A 19079-nucleotide genomic window follows, 5' to 3' on the forward strand; every position below is an offset into this window, starting at 1 on the left:
AGAGAGAGAGAGGGAGAGAGAGGGAGAGAGGCAAAAATGGATGCTATCTCCAGGGTTGTTGCGTCGTTCGCGGAACGAGTATTGTGATTCGATCTACCAAGCTGACTTTTTCCACCTCGGGATGCGATTTTCGGGAACGATAAGTTGAGTGTCAACGACACGCGTGTAAAGACCGTAGTCGAAGTGCCACTCTTTCTGTGGTAAAATGTTCAAGAGTGAGAGCAAGAGAGAGAGAGAGAGAGAGAGAAGGGGAAGAGAAAAACGTTTTACGATGCCTTCGAGCTACGATGTTTCGATTTGCAGATACGAATTCGTTACGTGAAAATTCATTTTTAAACTTGCGAACACCATAACTGAGGATACGCTATATAGGTTTTATTTTTTCTTTAGTATGTCACAAAGAACATGAAAATAAATTGATACACCTATATTTATTATTAGATCGATCGGATTTTTTTTTCTTTTTTTTTTAATAATTTATTTTGTTTTTATTTTTTATTTTGCGTGTTTTTTCGATTTATTTAATATATAGAAACATATATGCATATATATATATATGTGTAGATAACTGTTCGTTTGTTATCGTCTCAAATAGGAAATGGAACATGCATAAAATCCTGCATCTAGGAGTTTGAAATATATGCACACAAATTTACGCAGTATTCCATGAGATTGCCAAACCACTCAGAATATTAAGAATACCAAAACAATTCCTCTCTCTTTCCTCTCTCTCTTTCTCTTTTATATTCCCTTTCTTTTCTATTCAATATATTTACGAAAGAAGTTGAGAAAGGTTTAGTCGTGTACAGACATTTGCATACGTAAGGAGACATATGTAAATGTTGAAAAGAAGTTAGATTATCTACTAGTTCGATTGGTAAAGAAGAAAGGAAAAAGAAATGAAGGGCAAGAGAAAGGCTGTGTTCCATCTCTCTTTATTTCTTTTTTTACAAAGAATTCGTCGACTATTCCTAGAGCAAGAAAAAGAAAGATAGGGATGGAAAAAGTGTGTGTAAGAGAGAGAGAGAAAGAGTGAGGGAAAGAGGGAGGGTGAGGGCGAGGGTGAGGAAAGAGAACGAGAGGGAGCATTGTGATTCAATCTACTCTATGGGAACTCGCAATTTTTCCGATGTCGGTACGCGAATGCGCTCCTCTGCGCTTCCGGCGCGGCGGATGCAGACGAAATGGAAATGTCTGTTTACTATGTAAAGCACCGTACTCGATGACGAGGACGCTCAAACTCGCCTTTTTTATCTTCGACTTTACCACGGACCTTCCGGCAGTTATTTTCAAAGTCCTACAACTATTATCCCTTGAGTTAGACCCCCCTAATAATAATATGGGAAATCGATGAAAGATGAAATTTGATCGAAAATATAAATTATATTTGTTTGAAATTATATCTTATTGAAAGGGTAAAGATATAGATAATGGAAATATTCTGGTGTAGTCGAAAAATATGGATAGATTCTCGATAGATAGCTTTTATATTATTCTATGTTTCGAGTAAAATACATATATATTATATATTTTATACGCATGTGTGTGTGTGTGTGTGTGTATATATATATGAGAAAGAAAAAGAAAGATGCATATTTTCTGGCTATGAAAAACAGGAAAAAGAAATGCGTCAGCCGAAGCCCGTTTATCTCTTTCCCCTTGCTTTATCTGATGTGCATGAGAAATTTATGTATGAAAAAGAGTCCAAGGATCAAGGGAGATACGATTGTTGGTAAGATACGTAGTTTTATTATACGAAGGGGCTCATTTAACAAAAAAAAAAAAAAAATCGGATAATGTAATATCTGATAAAAAAAAGAGTGGAAATAAAAACATAAAAAAAAATGTAATGAAAAAAAAAAAAAAAATCAAACGTTCCAATGCGCAGATTCAAAGATCGATTCTGTCGAAAATTAATGAACAATGTTTTTTTTTTCTTCCTTTGCATGGATTCTAAAAAACAGCCAATATAATTTTATATTCCTGCTGACAAAAACTAAAATAGGTTCGTGAGAGACGTTCAAAGAAAAAGATCTATGAGTTTACCCTTCAATAACCATTAGAGTTTTCTTTCGTAATTCTTCTCGATGTCGAAATAAGAAAAGTTTGCCGATGGATTAGTTCTATTTCTATCAGATCCGAAGGATTTAGTCTCTAATCGTCAAACTCATCCGAAGCACGAACATCCAGCTTGCAAAGTTTGCTTGACGAGAACTTTTCGATCCTGTGAAATATACAAGGAGTGTCAACGCCATACCTTCGATGATCCTTCGGGATTTTCTCTCTCTCTCTCTCTCTCTCTCTCTCTGTCTGTCTATCTCTCTGTCTCTCTTTCTCGAGATATTCGAAGCTTCAAGAGATTACGAAACTAGGAAAGGATTATCTACTGGCCACCTGGAAACGGCCGATGTAACTTAAAGTAACTCCAATGTGCTGGCCTTTCGTTGTTTTTGCAAGCTCGACTAATTTTAATCTCATCGTGTATATCCTTTCTCTCTTCGTCTCTCTCTCTCTCTCTCTCTTATTCTCTCATTCTATTTTTGTTCTTTGATCTTTTTTATATTTTTATATTTTCGTCATATTTCATTGACGTTTAACGACTTAGTCCCGTTTTTTAAAAGATTTAATCGTTAGGTTGGCGCATTAAAAACAAATTCATTATTAGTTTCGTTTCGTAAATTATTCATCATTCTTTTTTTTATATCGTATAACTTCCAATCTTTTGAGTTTTTATAGATTTTATAGAATATATATATATATGTGGGTACATACTTGTAAGAAAAAGAATATAAATAACATCAGCTTTGATCACGTATTTTCGTAATAAGTTTTCCTTTTTTTTTTCCATCGCTATCATTTCGAGTTTTCATATCATTGATAGTTTTTGTCGTAGCCTTCTGTTTTATTCTTCCTTTTAGGAACTTTCGATGTATCGAGAAAAATTGTCATCACGTACGCGATGACATCGAGGGTGGAAGACGTTCTGTAGTAAAAGCGAAGAAGGGGTGATATGGGTATGGGGCTTAGGTGTAGATAAAACGATGGGATTGGAAGAGGAGGTGCCGATGGATCCACGTTCCTAGTCATTCGTTGAGGACGTGAGTAAATATTGATGCGGATACGTGATCCGATCTGGGTAGAAATAAATGGTACGTCGGTGTTCGTAGTTTCCTTTGTTGTATGTGTATATTTTCTGTCTATATATATCGTGTACATATATATCTATATACGTATATACACACATAGGATACGAAGGAAAGGAGTGCGTGAACTTGCTTCTGTCGAGGATTTCGTGATTTCGACGATGTTTGTATAAGCGCGAGTTCTTTACACTTTCAAGATTAATATCGCACATCCTGGTGTTCTCTCGATAAAACATTTTATTTCTCTAACTGACAAATAATTTCTTAAGCTATTCAACTCTCTCTCTCTCTCTCTCTCTCTCTCTCTCTCTCTCTCTCTCTCTCTCTCTCTCTCTCTCTCTCTGTCGATATAGGAAAGCATTAAAATTCTATGCTTTGATCCGAAGTTTACTACGATATCCCGTTAAGGACATCGCTACGTCCATAATAATACGAAACTGAAACTTCGAAGATGTTTACTTTGTATCTGTGTTAGATCGTAACATATATGCTGCACGTAGACCATCAAAAGGGTGAATGTTCACCGTTAATGCTCCAGGCAGACCTATTGCAATGCCGATGACGGCTGACTGATGGAATACGTCAACGTAGTCTTTGTCTCTAATTCTCTCTCTCTCTCTCTCTCTCTCTATCTATCCCTCTATCTCTCTCTATCTCCTTCAACTGGTAATATTGGATATCAATAACAACTGGCGAAACCAGCCCTAGAGTACCTTCGCGGATATGACGAAATACGTCTCGTCACGTAGAAACAGCCCTCTAGCATTCACCCCCCTTAGAACTCACCCCCTCTCTTCTACTCTCTACTATTTCATCCAAACTCCCTAAACGATATATATGTAGGTACTACCTACCTCTCGATTATACGATTTTCGTGTCGCTCGAGTTGATCGAATTCCAAGAAGTCAATGAAGACCCTTTAGCAAGCGAACGCCTTCCCAAGAAAATATTGCCCGATGTCCCGGACGAACTTTTACGATCGTGTCGCGCGTGCTATCGCCATTAAAGCTATGAGAAATATTTTTGTCGGATGTGAACACGTGGTTTTTAAGACGTTTTGCGGGTGGTAGCTCGTAAATAGGTTTACGCGAATATCTCACTAGCGAGAAATAAAAATTTCAATGGGGAAACATTTATTGACGGATGGCACGTTCCTTTAATTTTTTTTCTTTTTTTTTTTTCTACAGGAAATTTATCTTCGACAAAGTGATAGTTTTAATAATTAATTCGTTATATTATAGTTTCGTCGCGAAACGAATTATATCTCGAAGTGTTAGTTTCTATTCGTAGGTATATAAGCGTTTACAAGAACCGCAGTAGGCCAATAAAGTTTGTTAGTTCATGGTGGCACTCTGTGGCCCGCATGGAACGGATTAAACGGTATAGGTCACGACTTAACTTATTGTTAGTTAGACCGAGAGAGAACTTTGATGTGCGATTTCGAATGGTTCGCTACGTTCACCGCAGCTTCGGAACCTGGACCAGTATAAAGAGATTCAACTCATATTCTATAACCTAGTTCCTCTTTTTCTCTCTCTCTCTCTCCCCTTCTCTCTTTCTCTGTTTCTGTCTCTGTCTCTCTCGCGCGGCCTTTTGAGATTCCATTAACGGTATATGACCGTCGGCGAAAATCAATATTTAAATACGCAAATGGAAATGGTCGGTTTCGATGGCAAGAATGAAGAATTGTGAAAGGTGTATCCTTCTCCCCAAGATTTTCGAGATGGTAGGTAGATACTCTTCTTGCTCGTTCTGGTTATTATGAGAATGGACTAAATCTAAAAAAGACGAAAAAGAAAGAAAGAAAAAAGAGAAAACACCTGGGGAATTTAATTAATCATTTACTTCGTTTTTTGCTCTTCTAATTATCGAGAGAAAGCTTTGATTACTGAAAAGCAAAGAAAAAAGAAAAAAAAAGAGATATGTTCGACGACTTTCGTAATCTTCTCAACGCGTATGTATATTCATACGTACTTATGCAAAAATCGTTTGATAGTATAAGCTTTATATAGGGGTTTTTTTTTTCTTTTCTTTTTTTTTTTTTATAGAAATAAGCAAAAGAGTAGCCGTTAGAAAGGCCTTTTTAGGCTCGATAATAAAGACGACGAATTAAGGATTCTTTCATGTAAATTGTCGCTGATACGATTTACGGGCAATTTGAATGGAGAATGCCCCATAATGTTGGTTAGCATAGATTTGAATAAATTGTAAGTTATGGCTTCATTAAGCTCGACGAATTTTTATAAGCTTCTTTCGCCTGGTCCAAGTTTCCTCTCTGGATATTGCGAAGCTTTATGAGACACTGAAAAAAAAGAATGAAAAGAAAAAAAAAAAAGATATATAAAATGGAGAAAGCTCGTTGCCACTTATTTGGTCCCACGAGTTGCCAACGTTCACCGCAGATGTTTCTTCGTCGATGTCCCGCACCCTGATTGGAAGAGACGACGATTTTAAAATCCTTTTTTCTATACTTTTTTTTCTTTTTCTTTTTTTTTTTTCTTTACGTTATCCCGCAAGAGACGGAACGTTTAACATAAAACCAATTTGCCCAAGTTTTACAGTCTAAAGATAACATAATTATGTATATCGTTAATAATTCCAGTTTATCTTCTTGAAAAATTTTCATAAGTGATTAGGTAAGAAAGGTGTAATAAAGATTTTCTTCTTTTTTTTTTCTCTACGTAAAAGATAACGATACGTTCGAAATATTGATATGACATCGATAACATCGTTGATAGATCGAACGAGTTCGAAAGCTTCTTAAGCTAGTCTGTTACATGAGAACGTAGTTCATCGACGTTGCATCGGTAATTGTAAGATCCAACGAGACACTTGGAAATAGTTGTTAATAAAGGGTCACGTTTATACGTTTCGTTTATCGATCGTAATTGACAAAATAGAAACGATCCTACTACACTTTAGTGAGCATCACTGGTCCGTACAGGGTAGGAGTTAGCTGCCGTAGCGGAATTGTGCGTGGATCAATAAATCGCGCGTGGAATGGAATGGTACGGTTCGCTGGAGATGCGGAGTAGCGAATAAAGGGAGCTTACGTTGGAGGAATCGGGGGTGGAAGGGAAGGCGAAGGGAGGGGTAAGGGGGTAAGGGTAGGGGTAGAAGGGAGGAGGACGTAGCTTCGATGGGAATTTTGGGATAAAGTCAAGCCAGCCCCAACGAGACTCTTTGTCTTCACCGATCGTCGATACTCTCGGTTTCGGAGCTTTAGGATACGCAGATTCGATCGCAGATCTGATCGTCCAATGGTCCGTGTCTAGGGACGTCTAAGGTTAATCCTTTTCTACGAACGAATTATCAAACTGATTAAATTCAGGCATTACGAAACACCGAAGAAGATTGGGAAGGGATAAGACAAATGTAAGTTCATCAATTTGCTACGCGTTCGAAATACTGGAATAATCCTTCTTGTTAACTACTTACAGCTGGATGCTTCCTTGGAACGATTGTCTTGACTATTGTAAATGTCTTTTGCGAATGAGAATTGTACTTTCTGTTGGTAATCATCATTAAAAGTTTCTTTTCATTAGGTAATCCCACGGATAATTTCTATTGGATGGCGGAGAATGAGATGGAGTTTCACAGACGTTCGTAGTTTAATTTTCTTTAAGGTTCTTTTCTCTCTCTTCTTCTCTTCTTCCCCTGACAAAATCAATTCGAGTAGAACGTTCGAACGTACGTAACATAGGTGCAAGCTTCAATATTAACAGTGTCCTGCAATGTTGTCTTTTTTTATCTTTTTATCCCCTGATCAGTGATACTCAAGTATCTTCAATTCAATCGACGTCACTAACAACGAGAGGATGCCGTTAAAAACGTAAAAAAACCTTTCCATATCACAAACGTCTATCAGCGAAGAATTTCGGTCGTCTGAAAAATCGCTTTGGAAGATCTCGCGCGGACACTTAGCAAAGCTTAAGAACCAATTAACCATTAATCCCAAAGGTTTTTTGGGGTTGGTTGGAAGGTTGGATTGCGGGATGGAGGTAGAGGGAAGAAGAGTATCGTTGCAAGTAAGGTGGTTTAATGAGCCGAGAATATGTATCCGTACCCTCGACGATCGTTACTAAACGCGAGGTTCAACGCGTACCTAAACGAAAGATTCAAAAGGCCAGCAGTAAATGTTACACTCTGTGTTGGTACATATACTCGTAACGATCACGAACGAGAGAAAGGCCGGAAATAATTGTAGGACCAAGCTGTATTTTCGCCTACCGCGTTGGTAGTAATAGTAGTAATAGTAGCAGTAGTAGCAGTAGTAGCAGCGTAGTACTCCGAAGGATCCGAGAAAGTTTTCGTTAGAAAGCAGACCACTGCGCTCCTCCTCGCATTATTACTCGCATTTGCTTTTGCAGTCAACAGCAGGGTCGCTTCGTTAAACGTAACTCGACAAACGAATATCCGGCCAAGCTGGACGAGGAAAAGCATGCCATCTCTCTTTCCCTTTCTCTCCGTCTATCTATCCATCTTTCTATCTTCCTCTTCTAGTTGCTGGTGCTACTAGAAGTAGCAACCCTGCGAGATGAAACTCCTCGTTCTCTTTCTCTATCTCTCTTGTACTCATCAGAGCCGTTAGTCGACCTCGAGCTCTCGTTCGTTGTAAGTTTTGACGAGCATCCGTGCTTCTTCCTCAAAGCCTCACTCGACTCGAAGTATCTTGGAAAAAGTGTTGCTCGTGCTAGTTTCCTCTAAACGTTTTTACTTTCACGATCCTTTGCTCTTCTTTCTTGATATTTTCAAAGGAGAATACTTTTGCTGAAAAAATAGCCAGTCGCATTTCTTCCCTCTCATATTTCTCATTACGTACGCGCATGATGTACGTATGTCTTGTCTATATATGTTTCTCGTTGCAAATACATTTTTTGATAACCGCTCATCCGTCGAAAAAATATTTATACATTTTTATATATCGCAAAGCCGACGAGATGAGGAAAAAGGATAAAGGAAAACTAGGGCATTATTTTTAGAACATTTACAACAACGGACAAAGCTTAAGCCACGAAGATATTAATACGTTTTTATTTATAGTTGAGTTCGATCGTACAAGGTTGTCATCGAAAGGTTGAAATCAAAGTTCTAGAATATACGTTAACGTCGATGAAGCTTGAGAAGGGAAGGCTCGAGGGTGATCTTGATCGATCGAAACCTTAGAAGGATCCTCCTGAAGGATAGGAAAGCCTATTGTTTGCTTATTAGGTTTCGCTTGTCCTCGGATGCGAATTCACGGCCGCGTTCGGTTACATTCGCGTAATTGAATTCCGGTCGTTCGGTCGTCCAGTTGCGTATTATTGGGTCAGAGGATACGCAGGATCCTTCCCATTTCCCATGCAAATTGAGTAGACAAGAACGATCCCCGACCATCCTCCTTACCCTCCGAATCCAACAGCTTGTCCTTCTCCTCTTAGATAGGTCCACCTTCGTCAAGGAGAATTGCCAAGGATCATTATTATTCCCTACCGACTCTGTGACACCTTCGAAGCTGTCAAGATACATTATTCCGTGAGATTCATTTCATCCTCTTCTATCCCTCCTTTCGTCAATTTATTGCCAAATGGATTGAGCTTTCGTGGGTCCCATAATATATAAGTTATATATATATATATATAAGTGCTTTGATGCCTGACAATTATAATATAAATACAAGAAACGTTTAGTACGCGTGTATTAAGTATCTAATGCAACAGCTTTTTATCGGAAAAATATATAGAAAGGTCAAAGTCGGAGAGCCTTGGATACAAAAATAATAAACAGTATTAGCGCACTCGAAGGATGCTTTCTTTCTTTTTTTCCTTTACTTTTTCTTTCTTCGAGATAGATATCTCAAGATCGAGATGAGGTTATTACGAGAGGAATATCGAACGAATGCTCGAAATGGCTGTTATTGTTACCTCATATATCTTCTCAACTGTTAATGCATCGTCGTTAATGGATGCGTATTTGTTCGGGAGTAAGGGAAAGAAAAAAATATGGAGAAAGAAAGAAAGAAAGAGGGAGAGACTGTGAGAGAGAGTGAGATGGATATATAGATCCGCTTATACTCTCGACAAAATTGAGTATCGATCGTACATTCCGTCGTAATTGTAGCAAATTGTTCCCCACTAGGGGATTTTGGGAAAATCTGGAGCCTAGCCAGTGGTCACACACTAGGCACCCTTCCGTGTGTTGTTCTCGTACATATTCACTCTCTCTCTCTCTCCTTTTCTCCTTCTCTCCTTCTCTCTTTTTTTCTCTCATTTCGAGCTTCCATAAATACGCATACACGCGAGAAATTCGACGAGGGTTGAAAAAGAGAGAGAGAGAGAGAGAGAGATAAAGAGTAAAAGAGCGTTGTTCTTCGCAAGTGTGTTTTCGGATAGGTACCTCGTAGAATCAGAACGAAACATTTCGTTTTCCTCTTTCCTCGCACGCGTTGTCACTTTCAGATTACACGTGGGACCGAGCCGTCGAATTATTTCGTTGAACGTTAACGAGCATTCGAACGATTTCCAAAGTACGATTATTCCTCCCTGGAAAGCGGAAAAAAAACATTTATTAAAAATAGTCACTAACGAGATCTGTAATTTATTTGATTGTCGTGCACCGATCGCGTTCGAATTTTCATCCTCTTTTGCGTGTTGCTGCGCGCTCGTGTATGTCTACATATACGTGTATACGTGTACGTATGTAGTTTTTTCCTTTTTTTTTCTTTTTTTATTCGCGAGGACACGAGCATGTCGAGACCGATCAATTACGAGGGATGAACGCGTTCGTATCGAAGGCGTGGCAATTTTCAACGCTCTTTCGTACCATGAAAACGTTCTCTCGACTGGTGTATAAAGCTGGTTAAATTCAATTATCTCGAAAGCGTAATTTTCTGGATAGGATATTCGGTTTAAGAGTAAGGCCCATATACCGACACCATTCTCTTTCTCTCTTTCTCTCTTTCTTTACCATTCGATGCGTCAAACTCACGAAACTTTCTAGCAAATTCAATTTCTTCTCATGGATATTTCGTATTGAATTTTCGTGGAAAAAGGGTAAAAGAGAAGGTGGGAGAAAGAGAGAGACAGAGAGAGAGAGAAAAAGAGAGAAAAACCAAGGAAAGTATTGAAGCATGATTTATCAATAAGTCGCTTTCGAATTTACTATATGATGAAGAGAACGAAAAGAAATGTTTCTTTACCTTCTTTTTCCTTTTTATTTTTTCTTATTCTTTTTCTTTCGAATGTTACTATTCGAACGTTCGAAGAATTGAACGGTGATGCGTGAAAACGAGGAGAAAAAGAAAGAAATAGTGATGGGTATTGTTTTGGAAAATATTGCCAGTATAAGAGAGAAAGATTATATATATATATATATATATATATATATATATATATATTCTCATGGTGCGTGTATGAAAGAAAAGAGAAATTCGTAGGTTAGAAAGGCAATATCATATTTATTTCCAGAGAATCAAAGGATTGTTATCGGTTTTCCATTCTATTGCGATCTACACGCTCTTTCCCATTTTTGTCTTTATCTTGTTTCTTCTTTCTATCTTTTTCTTTCGTTCTTTTTTCTCTTGTTTTGTTTCGTAAATGCATCACAAAGAGTTAACACACCTGTTCTCGTTTTCTCTATCAGATCGTAATTTTACGGAGTTCACTTTTATTAAATATAGAAATACTTTATTGTTAGATGTAAAAACGTACGTCGATACGAAAAATTGCATAAAATTTGAAAACGTTTAAGACTTCTTTTTTTTCGTATCTTTTTTTATTTTTATTCGCATATAAATTCTTTTTTTTTTTTAAGGGCTGAACAAAAACGAACATGGTTATTATATGTACACAGAGGAGTATACCATACAGGATATTACAGATTCTCTCGATGTTTGAATTCATCGATGCACTTCGAGGTAGGGTCGAAGGACAATGCAGCTCGTATTTCGTACTCTCTCCCTCTCTCTCTCTCTCTTTGCAGGAGGAGGAGGAAGGGTCGTGAATCATCGTTTCATGGACGCCTCGAGGTTCCCCGCATTAAAAGCGCTATAAGACAATAACAGGCTGTATAAGTTCTTTTTTCTTTTTCTTTTTTTTCAAGGTGAATTATTAGTCAAGGTGAGGGTGAAAGAGAAAGATGTAGAGAACTAAAGAGAGAGAGAGAGCAAGCTTTCCAGTTAGGGTTGTACTTCGAGGAATATACGTTAAAGCATCGTACTCGCTCGTTTCATTATTGAATGCAAATAGGTTCGTTAGGAGTTCGTTTTTGAGCGCTTGAGAGAACGTAAGAGGACCTCTAAGGACGCGACCCTTAACCGTCTACAGGGATTTTGAGGAAACAATACTCCGAGCCCTTTCCAGAGACTACAGACTACTACTTTCAGGTGAAACGCGAAGAAAATTAATTCTCGCCGAGTTTCTAACCGTTTCGAAGGACTGTCAAGTTCAGCCAGAGGCGTAACCCTCTCCTTAATAAGTTTTCGGTTTAATTCTGAATTGTCTTATTAAATGCTCGTTAGGATCGATTTATCTCATTAGAGATAAGAGTAGAATTTCATTATTACCACATGTAATCCTATTCGACGATCGAATATCTAATTAAAATCCTTCATTTTCGGTTAGAACTGTAATTCTATTGTACGATGGGAGATTCGATGATCGATCGTACTTTTTCCTTTTCTTTTTCCTTTTCTTCTTTTATTTTCTTTTGTAGCAATAAAGGGAAATAATCATTAGAAAAATTTGATAAATCGTTGAAAAGCGCGTACAGCGCGATTATTTTTCACAAAAGGATAAGGCAACAACAAGTAGCGGTTTAAACGTAAATAAACGTCTTATATAAGTATTACCGAGCAACGGTGTATTAAGATGTGCTTTATGGTTTTTACCATTAACAGGGAGAGTTAATACCATCGTATAATTTTTAACGATAGGAAGATTCCTCTTAACTTTATCTTTATTAATATATTATTATTCCGAGGGTAGATTTTTCTTTGTCTGTTTTCTTTTTTTTTTTTTCTTCATTTTCTTTTTATATATTCTCGAAATGTACACTCTCTTCTCTTTCTAATTATAGCTACATTTTTAAAACCGTTATCTCTATACCCCACAGCTCATTTTTTTTAGAGAGCTATGAAATTAGTCGTGAAAATGGTTACGATTATTTCAACGGTGTAATGTACAAACTAGGGATGGGGAAATACATTAAGAATTACACAGCGTTCAATGCTCGTAAAACCAGAACGTGGAACGAATGTTACGAATCAGGAAAATCATCGTACCATGTGACTAGATTTACGTTTTACGATCGAACTGGGATCGAATCATTGAGTTTAGTCAAAATTTTCTCTCTCTCTCTCTCTCTCTCTCTCCTCTCTTTCTCTCTTAATATAACTTTATGTCGACACAAATCGTGATTAGTTAATCAAGTTCGTGATCGAATAGGTTATTCGATTTCAGCTTCATCGAATAATTTCGTTTCGTTTTGCTTTCGAAATTTATGCATGGATACTCGTACGAATTAGAGCGAGAAAAAAAAGAAAAGAAAAGGAATACAAATTATAGAAATTAGGTCGAATACATCGAATAAAAGAAATATTTTATAAGAGATCTATGTGAAACATTTTCGGAAGTATGTTAAACAATTGTTAAACAAAGCAAAAGTTTCGTTATCTCGATGTGGAAACCATTCCGGTCTCTGCTAATTATTCCATCGAAATTAAATGTAAACACGACATCGGAATTGTAACGTTCCATTACTAATTTAGCCATGCAACAATCAAGCTATTTGTCTTCGCGAGTAGATCGTTCCATTATGAGAGGCGAAACTAAATGGTCGGACATCGTGCTATCGTAGATAGTAGCAGTTGTCCGTCCATACAGTCAGTCGCAAAAATGTTTTCAATATTTTCTTAGTTAACGATTTCGAACTTGTATTTACATCAATTTATTTTCTATTTAAATTCCATTATATGCATATATACACACATTTATATAATTTTATATATATACATATATATATATATATATTTATATAATATTATTTCGTATTCAGACGAAGTTGATTATATTGCTTTCTTTTTTTTTATTATATATACACACATATATAATATTTATTATCAGTTATAAATTTGAGAGAATTGCTTTGGTTCCAATTGATACGTTTAATGAAATACTATTAATAACATGATATATCTATACATATATACATACATACATACATACATACATACATACATACATACATACATATATATATATATATATATTCTCTATTGACGCGTGAAACATCAAGTGGGAGTATTTGAAATAATGAAGAAGGGTATAGATCCCTGACACCCTTCTTCCTGTGGTATAGATAGGCAACACGACCGGACGACGATCGAGATGATAGCAATTTGCACTCCTCTTTCCTGAGCGAGAACCCTGAATCGGTTAGAGGACTTACGGAAGAGAGGTTGCTGACGTGAACCCTGTGTCTATTTCATCGTACGTGCTTTGTGGGATCTTCGCGTAGAGAAAGAGAGGGAGTGAAAGAGAGAGGGAGAGAGAAATAGAGAGAGAGAGAGAGAGAGAGAGGGAGATTCGCGTGCAATTTCTTCCATGGACGATCATAAATTTCTTTACACCAACGTAGAAGAAAATCGTGCTCTGTAAGTGGCTTTATCTTGTTACGTTTTCTTGGATTTCGAGGGAATACTAGTTGTCGAGAGTAAATCGTAAGTTATTTTAGAAAGAAGTTAAGATCGATAAGGATACCGTTTTGCTTTTGTAATTTACTATTCCTTTTTTTTTTGTTATCGTCGTTGTACTATTTTTATCATTGTAAATTTACCAACGTGAACACTAACGTAAAGTATTTCGTTTAGAAAAAAAAAAAAAAGAAAAAGAAAAACGGAAGAACATAGAAAAGGGAACACAACAAGGTGTACGTATCGTTTCGGAAGATAAGAAGTCAAAATAGAGGGATGGATAAAATATAATGACGTATCAAATATATTATGTATTATGGGGTGGAAGTAAATGTTAACTTTACATAACACCAGTTAAGTTTCATTTCGACAATTTAGGGTTAAGAGATTGCTTTGACCGTAAATGTTGAATACTATACGCCACCGCATGGATAGCAGTGTACGTACGTTTGCGGATATGTACTAACAGAACTCTCTCTCTCTCTTTCTCTCTCTCGACGGAGAAAGACAGAGTTATAGAGGAAACTGCAGACGGATAGAAACGATCGTACGCGAAGCAAGAGACAGCTTACCGCTTAGTTAATCCAACCTAAACCACCTCTTCTCTTTCAGTCTGCTTCTCTCTGTCTCTGTCTCTATTTCCGTCTCTGTTCCTCTCCATCTCTCTATCTCTATCTCTTGAACTCTTAGCGGTAGCCTTGCTCACCCTCGATCCAAGCTGAGCCACCCTCGGTCACCCAAGGCCCACGGGCCAATCCCAGAGCGAGTTCGTCGTCGCATTGTCACGCATTGTGCGAGCCTCGGGCTTTGTCTAACTTCCAACGGTACTTGTATAGGACAATTGCTTCGTCTTCGTCTCTTAGCTTAGTCGTCTTAGTCGTCTTCGTCTTCGTTTCTTCGTCCTCTTCTCCGTCGCCATTGCTATCGTCGTTGTCGTTGTCGTTGTCTTTCTAAGCGTGTGACATCGTCAATGTCACAAACGAGAGCAAGTTCTGCTTTGGTAATTTGGCACGCACGCACTCGTGCACCTCACACGCGCAAAACTTTCACAGTTCGATTGGATATGCCTATTTAACAGATTGTTATATTCTCTTCCTATCGGAGTTCTATGGTGATTATTACTCGTGTTAAATGTTAGATTAAAATAGAAAAAAAGGAAACTTTCCTATTAGAGTTATTGGAGTTTAGATTTGATTGTGTATAAAGTTTATTGTCTTTAGATGTATATCTATTATATTTAAAGCTTCCTTTGGAACGTGCGATCTCTTCCTTTCTCTCTCTCTCTCTCTCTCTTTCTTTCTTTCTTTCTCTCTCTCTCTCTTCACTGTCGATAAAGTTTCAAAAGAACAATTCCGAGTCGCGCGATCTCTTGAAAAGACGCGAAACGGTATTGTCCTTTCTTTGAGAAGTAAGTCCTACGAACAAAAGGGGTGCCAGGAAAACCCCTCTCCTTCTGTGATATGTACTTTTATATCGAACGTTCTTCGGCAAAGTTGTATAAGGATGCCTGTAGCTCCTAGCGAGACGTTCGAGTTTCGTATGTACTTGCTGAAGTCGTTTCTACCTTAACTTTAAAATGCTTCGAATATCGAAAGAAGAAGAAGAGGAAGAAGAAGAAGTAGAAGAAGCAGACGAAGAAGCAGAGGAAAGAATAAAGGAGGAAAGAAGAAGGAACGAAAAGAAGAAGAGGAAGAAAGAAGAAACGTTCGGTGAGACTGTTGTACGTACACACGGTTTGGTAGGGGTTTAGAGGGGTGGGAGAATACAAGGGGAATCGAATTTCGATCGATCGAACAAGAGGAGGAAGAACTTTACTCAGGGACATCGAGTGAAATCGTTCGAGCTCGAGTGGAACTCGTTAAGACGACATCGGTGATTGCTCGATGATCAATAAGCTAGCCTCTCTAATTCGAGAGAGAGAGAGAGAGAGGGTGGGGTGAGTGAGACTAATTAAGCTGATTAATCTGTCGAGTATCGTCGAGCCTGAATATCTGCTTACTTAAATTTTTCTCTAAAGGAAATTTACCATGGAGATCTTTTTTTCTCTTTTTTTTTTCTTTCCACGAGAAAAGCCTACTCTCATTTCCCTCTTTCTCTTTCTTTTACTCTTTCTTTCTTTCTTTCTTTCTTTCTTTCTTTCTTTCTTTCTTTCTTTTGTCGAATTTTTTTCATAAGATGGTAGTATCTATCGATGTGGCATCTCGTTAACGAAGAGAGAGAGAGAGTGAAAGAGAGGAGAAGGAATGTATATATATATATATATAATATTTGCTAAAGATTGCCCGGAAGCAATAGTTCTCTGGGAATTCTTTTCGATCGTAATCAAAACCGAGTTCTTTTCATAAAAGGAAAAATGAGGCCATGGATTTTTTGTTTTGTTTCTTCCCTTTTGTTCTTTCTTTCCTCTTTTTTGTTTTTCTTATATATATATATATATTTTGCCTTTATATATTATATTTGTTCGATAGATTGCTTTATCGAATAAAACTCATCGATTAATATAGATAGATATTGGATATTAATAATGAGAGTTACTTGCTTTCTCTCTCTCTCTCTCTCTCTCTGTTGCTCTTTCATCGATGTAGGAGTTAGCAAAGAGTCTCAGGGACAATTACAGGACGCATATGCCAGTGGTTTCAACCGGATTGGAGAGTGAACGTTCTCGTGTCCGTGCAGCCGTGTAAGCAACGTCTTCTCAAATATCGGATACCCGAGAGCGAATATCCTGACGTTGGGACCGAAACTCTAACTCGGATTCGAATCTCATTCGAGTATAAATTCCATTCGCGATCGAAGTTCCTAGCATTACCGAGGGAACAGACGTATATCGAATTGAATGTATCGTAAAACCGTTATCAAATCGTGCCATACTCCAGACGATAAATTCGATTCTATTAAGTAATCGTTCTCAAGATAGATCGATATATATATATGTATGTATGTATGTATGTATATATATATGTGTATATGCGTGTGTCGATTTTTAATCTACAAGAAAGTATCACGAGTTAGAACGTTATCTAATCAAAGATATCGTACATAAATCGGACGAATTGATTAGAAGACTTTTATTAAATAATCGTTGTAGAACCTTTTTGTTTGATTTATTTTTAATCTGCAAAAGTTATTTGCAATGAGATTTGCACGACGTCTTCTCAAATATCTGATAAGATACGAAGATTAAAGTTGTATTAATTGCTCTCTTACTGATTGATCTTCGATTTATAAACAAAATGTGATGAATAATAACGTACAATTTTTTTCGATGAAATTTAACAGCGGATTGATCGGGGAAAGAAAATTTATAAAAAAGAGATTACCAAACTAATCTCTGTGATAATATTATGGTATAGAAAAAAAAAAGAAGAAAAACGAAATTGGAATCTGTTTAAGTCCGTCAACCATTTCTCTTATTGTTTTCGTTTGCACAGCTGTTTTCCTTTTTTATTTATTTATTTTATTTTCTTTTCTCCTAATCGTTGCATAGAAAAGACGAAAAGTGCAGCGCGGATGTATCCTACGTTAAAGAAAAGGCTACGCGAGTACTTGTATGCCTACTCGTGGTACAAGTGGTACATTATATACACGGTGTAACACGCCGTGTTGCATCCGGAGTATGTGCAACGTGTTACTTAACGTGCCCCTTTAAACGAGACCTTCCGGCTCGCAAGTATCAAAGACTCTCGTTTTCCACGTGCGTACTTGAAGTGTTTGCTTCGTCGATTAACCACGTTCTTCTTTCCCAAAAGTTACTTTTCCATTGTTATTTATTTTTTTCGAATTTTCACGTATGCGTCACAATGAAAGATTGATCATCTCGACGAGAAATCGATCGCATTCGTGTGTCAATTAATTATTGTTTGACCTCGTTAAGAGAATTTATCGTGTTATTTGTCTCGCGTAATCATTATTGATTCGTAAGAATTGTTATACTTAAAAGTATATATATATACACGTATATACGTATGTATGTATGTGTATATAAAAAAGCGATGAAACGTTATACGGACGCTGGTAAAACAGATTCCTTATTCAAAGGACACCTCGAAGTATAATCTTGTGAAATGGGAGTAGAAACTCTCGTTGGTATTTATACGATTCGTCTCTCTTTTCCTCTATCTTTCTCTTTTTCTCATCCTCTTGGAGTTAGAACAAAGTCTCGTAGGATAGTTCGTAAAAAGTGGTAGGAAACGAGCGAGGAGATGCAGTTTGCTTTCGAGGACCACGAGCCGCGAGCAACTTTCCTCGAGAAGATAAAAGCAGTTGTCGGGAGTCGCGAACGAGCCTGCAAATGCCGTCATTCGTATGCTAGCTCGTCTTGAAGAGCTTCGAGAGAACCTTTTGGTTGCTTCCACTTCCTCCTCAACTACTTTTTCATTCTTCTCTTTATCTTTTTTCTTTTTTTCTTCTTCCTTTTTTATATTTTTTTTAATTTTTTAATTTTTTTTTATTAAATAACTGACGAAACTTTATTATTAATAATTTAGAAAACTTTTATTAAAATAATCGAGAATATGATAAATGAACATTTGAGAAGATATTGTATGTAATAATATTTTTCTTTTCTTTTCTTTTCTTTTCTTTTTTTATTTTTTTACACTCGAAAACACGGACAGACGTCGCATTGGCATTTAGAACATAATTAGAACCGGGGTTCACGAGGAAAGAAAGGTTCGTTAACCTTAACAGAATCAGAGAAAAGGATCGTTTGCAAAGCATGTGCACCTAAATACGAGCTCTCGATGTCACCGACACGGATCTAAAGATAGAGGCTCGACGTCGTATGAAAACTCTCTCGTTTATTATTGCTTCGTGGCGAAAGGCGTGACAGAGGAGATTTAGCAGGCAGAGGAGAATCAAGAAACTGAACTAAAATGAAAATAAAAGAACAGCGTAAATATATCGAAATTGTTTTCAGATCAATCGTTGCATCAATAAATATATTCCTGAACGAGGGATAAAAATTGAAAAAAAAAAAAAAGAAAAAAATACAAGAAGAAATGAGCGTACAATTTATTTTACCGAGTAACATCGAGATATTTATTGTTTCAAGTAAGTTAAAAAAAAAAAAAAGAAAAAAACATTCGTTATCCTGCTATATAAATATAATAGCAATCTACTAGTTATCTGGTAGATTTATTTTTTCCACGTGCGGCAACGGGACACGTGCCAAAATCACGTGCATTCTTTCAACTATCTCTCCTTTTTTTTCTTTCCTCTCTTTCTCCGTCTTTATCTTTCTGTTTAGTAATGCGAAACAGCAGGAA

This window comes from Vespula vulgaris, chromosome 12, assembly GCF_905475345.1.
Source record: "Vespula vulgaris chromosome 12, iyVesVulg1.1, whole genome shotgun sequence".
Classification (NCBI taxonomy): Eukaryota; Metazoa; Arthropoda; class Insecta; order Hymenoptera; family Vespidae; genus Vespula; species Vespula vulgaris.